Genomic DNA, 5,038 nt, shown 5'->3' with positions numbered 1-5,038 from the left:
GATACACACACACAGGTTGTCCAGGTGATTTTTTTTCTCAAGTAATTCTCAAGTTTTTATAAGTGCAATTTTGTTTTACAGAAAAGTCAGGTTTAATGGGAAAAAACAAACAACTGGTGGTTCATATCCAAGTTCATATCTGCAGGTAAATGGTGAGAGGAGAAGCAGAATATGTGACGTTTCTTAATTCAACAGATATCTGATGTACTGTCTCTGGAATAGAGGACAATTACTTTTTGATCTGAGATCCATAGCAAATGACTGGCAGACATTGTTAAGGAGTGCATCTGTCTGATTCATGCTCCTAAGTGAAGGTGCCTCTGTCCTAAACGGTTCAAATCAAAAGAGAGTTTGTTTAGCTCTTCAAATCCAGCAGCTGTCTCTCATTAAGGGAATTGCTGAGAGCTGTCAGGATATTGTTTCTGGACTTTTTGAACAACTGACATTTGATTCAGGCTTTTTCTCTCCCATCTGATGAAACTAGAAAGAGTATGACAGATGAGGAACAAAAACCAGAATCAGGCAAAGTTCTGAAAATACGTGTATACACACAAACATACACTGCTGTTTTTTATATTAATCTCTGGGAGTTATTTTACATCCTCCACATTTTGCTTGATATAAAATCGGTTAGAAAAAAAAAATTGCACTTGCTGATGTGAGTTCTGGTCTTATGTAGCTGACTTTTATATTTATGTTTATCATAGGATCATGGAATAATTTAGGTTGGAAAAGACCTCCAAGATCAAGCCCAACTGTTAACCCAGCACTGTTAAGTCTGCCACTAAACCATCTTCTTAAGTACCACACTTAGAAGTCTTTTAAATACCTCCCAGGATGCTGAGTGAACCACTTTCCTGGGCAGCCTTTTCCAATGCTTGACAACCCTTAAGTGAAGAAATTTGTCCTAATATCTAACCTGAACCTTCCCTGGTGCAAACTGAGGCTATTTCCTCTTATCTCCTCACTTGTTAACTGGCAGAAGAGACTGACCCCCACCCGAGTATAGCCTCCTTTCAGGAGTTGTAGAGACTGGTAAGGTCCCCCAGGAGCCTCCTTTTCTCCAGGCTGAACACCCCAAGCTCCCTCAGCTGCTCCTCATCAGACTTGTGTTCCAGACCCTTCCCCAACTCCATTGTCCTTCTCTGGACACGCTCCAGCCCCTCTGTGGTAGTTCAAGTTCCATTGTTATTGGACTGTTCTGTATCCCTCTGTTTCCCTGAAATAATGGTTTTGCCCCAAAAGTTGTTTCCAAACCCTGAGCTGCCACTAGCACCTAACCCAACTCCTTTTTCCGGAAAGTTCTAAGTCAATCTTTCCCTGGACCAATCCCTGTTGAAACCCACCCCCAGGAGTCCCCTCATCCTCAACACCCCATTGGCCCAAGTGACCTGTTCTCCTCCCACTGTTTTCCTATTGGTTCCTGAAGGATGAAACTCCCCCTTGTTCTACTCCCACATCCTCTTACTATTGGTTAGAATTTGGTATCCGCCCCTGGGACCTCTCCCATTTATAAGTTGATGCAGGCTGTATTCTGGGTCTCATCTGTCAGTGGCTGTTCAGAGGAATAGACTCTACTGGATTACAGACAGAGGACTTCCCCCTCATTCCTTGTCCCCATCCAGCACCAATCTAAAGACCTCTGTACCATGGAGCACTTTAAGCTGTGTCTCTTTGTCATCCTCTCAGGAGATGTGTCCTCCTCTCAGTGCTGTGCTAAAATAATCCAGCACAGCATCACCCCTCAATGTCTGTCTCACTGTGAGAGGCCCAAACTGGACACAGGATTTGAGGTGTGGCCTCACCAGTGCCCAGTACAGAGGCAAAATCCCTGCCCCAGCCCTGCTGGCCACACTGTTGTGGACACAGGCCAGGTGCAATTGACCTTCTTGGCCACCTGGCCATGGCACACTGGCTCATGTTCAGCTGCTGTTGACCAGCACCTCCAGGTCATTTTCTTCTGGGCAGCTTTCCAGTCCCTCTGCCTCAAGCCTGGATGTCAGAGTCAAGACAGCCACTGCACTCAGAGTGCTTCAATAAAAACCTCAGGGGGCTTTAAGTATCAGCAGCATATTACCTAAACATCTTTCATACCTTTTCTATGTAGCAATCCTATGGGCAGCTCCACGCAGTTCTGGCTCCTTTTCTCCTTTCCTTCTACAGTTCCAGCTCACTGCTTCCTGTTCCTAGCATGGCCACCATGTCTGTCCCTCATACAGTGGCTTACCTTACCTGTCCCTTGCATGACCTCCTGTCCCTTCATTCTCATGGAGTCTGTCCAACAGACTCCAACTGACTGACTACCAACTAACTCACTCTTTTCTTACACCCAGCTGTGAGGGCAAGGCTGTGCCCACTCCTTGTGCCCACTCCTTGGCAGCTGTGTTTCCTAATACAGCTGCAATATATCAGAGGCAGGATTGCTTTCTGCACTACTTCTATCTGTCTTCCCACACCTGGACCACTGCATGAGGTTGCTGCAACCCAAGGGCAGGATCTGGCACTAGTTCTGGTTGAAACTCATACAATTGATCCAGCCTGTCCAGATCCCTCTGCAAAGTCTTCCCACCCTCCAGCAGATCAGCACTTCCACTCAGCTTGGTGTCGTCTGCAAACTGACTGAGAGTGCCCTTGATCCTCTCATTGAGATCATTGATAAAGATATCAAATAGAATTATCCCCAAAACTGAGCCCTGGGGAACACCACTGGTGACTGAGCACCAGCTGGATTTAGCTCCACTCACCACCAATCTCTGAGGCTGACCGTCCAGTGAACAGTGCACCTGTCCAAGCCATGGAAAGACAGTTTCTCCAGGAGAATACTGTGGAAAACAGTGTCAAAGGCTTTCCTAAAGCTCAGGTAGACAACATTCACAAACTTTCTCTCATCTACTTGGAGGGTCAGCTTGTCACACAGGAGCTTCAGTTAGATATCATCACAATAAGACAAAACTTCTCAAACATTTCTATACATTTTAAATACCATACAATAAATGTTGATCTCACTTATTATCTTTTAGAAATAAGTGAGATCAACATTTGAAAAAAAGAAAGTACTCTGAATATGATAGAAGCTCTAAGTCTTTAAAGATATAATAGTTTTCCATCTGGCTATTACTAGATCTGAAAAGGCAGATTTTCATGAGGAACTTTCAGAAGTGGTAAGTCTGAAAGTTTAGAATTTCCACCTTGTTCTGAGCCAGGTTCTTTTTTCATTGCCAGTGTCTGGCCTAGCTGTAGAAATAGAGCAACAAATCTGTTCTTCCTGGATTTCTAATTGTCACAGTTTTCTAAAAAGCTGTCTGGCAAGGGTACTGGATTTATCTTGAAAATGTAAGTAGTTTGGAGACCAAACAGTTGAACAAAGGCCTCATTTCTTCTTTTAATACAGGCAGCAAGAGGTTTGCCACTTACTTAAAAAGAAGGAAAGCTGGATCTATATAAAGCTCTGGATATGTTTCATCTCAGTGTACACATGTCCAGGCAGACAGCTCATCATTCCAGGAAAAATCACCCAGTTTACTCTAAAATGAATGTGAAAAAAGACAAAAATATCAACTTCACCATCTGTCAAGATGATCCTTTTTGTTGCCATGACCATACTGTGTTTTACCCAGACAAAATCCAGCTCCTGGTTCAAATCACTCATCTGAGATGCTCAAAAATAATTTATAGACATTCATTTAATCTTTCAAAGCCTGTATGTGGAGAGCATAAAATGACAGATAGAGAAAGTGAGGACAGAGAAATGTTAAGTTCTCAAAGGTGTTTGCCTTCTCATCTCTTAAATCCATGGAGGGGATACTTGGTCTTGGATCCCAGATGTGCTTTTCAGGTCATCACCCCCTTATACTTCACATTTCACACGTACACATCAGCTTAGACACTCTTCTTCAGCTCATGTGAATTGTGTTCAGCCCACAGTATCCCAGCTAAACATCTCCTCAGGTTCTCAATCCCATGTCCTATAGTCAGAAATTAAAGGACAAATTAAACAGTCCAGGAGAATCTGGGTGAGGGACACCTTTGTCCTGCTTGGTCCTACAGGGATGACAGACCATGCAACAGCTTGTGGGGCTGAGTCAGACCTCTGTCAGCCCCTGGAGGACCAGCTGCAGGTTTATTTTAAGGTAAGAAAAATAAATGCAATGAAAATCTCCCCCTTCCTGCCAAAAAAATTATCTTTGTCTGGGTAAAATGTTTCCATGAAATAATACATAGCATGACTGAAAATACCCAACAGCCAGTGCTGTTGAGGGTCAACCAAAACCTTTAACACATAAAAAATAATACAAATAATACTTAAGATCTAATGAGGCATTTTTGCTTTCCAGGTACTTTCATAACATCAACTCAATAATCCTCATAACTGCCAAAAAAGTATTTTAGAGATGAGAAAACTCATGAATTATAGCTGTTAAAAATCCCAGTTTAAGGATATAAAGTGACTTTTAGCTTGCTCTGGAGAATATTGAATACTTGAGGTGTCATAGCAAAATCTGCAGTCATACCATAAATAAAAAGCCTGTACATACAAACAGAAATGTTCACTTGCATATCTTTAGAGAAGAGAAGGAAGGAACATAACAACATTTACCAATTTGTGAATGTCTTATAAAGACGTGTAGGGCAGTGGTACCTGCCTAGTGGCTGATTTGAAGCCTTGTTCTTCATTCCTTGCTGCAAACCAAACCTAGAAACTGCCAAAAGATAGCATCAAAATGGATATTAGCAGGTAGCATGAAGGTTTGCTTATAAAACCAGCCTATAGCTTTAAAATAATTGTTGGCTCTGTTGCTCTACTGGGATTTATCTTCAGCTAAATTTAAGTCTATAGTGAGCAGGTTGATATGTTAAATCACAGTTTATTGTAAAAATCCTAGAGTTTCTCTCAAAATATGAAATCTTGTCTTAACTACTCCTGTTACCATCCATTATTTTGGCTATCCATTATTTTTGCTATCCACTGACACAAGGTTTTATGTGTTCATAATAAGGTGTTTCATGAATTTCCAAGATGATCTGCTATGTAGCATTA

The sequence above is a fragment of the Zosterops lateralis genome (assembly GCF_965231275.1).
Source record: "Zosterops lateralis genome assembly, chromosome: 1".
Taxonomy (NCBI): Eukaryota; Metazoa; Chordata; class Aves; order Passeriformes; family Zosteropidae; genus Zosterops; species Zosterops lateralis.
The sequence above is the reverse complement of the archived record's forward strand: the minus strand, read 5'-3'. Positions refer to the sequence as shown.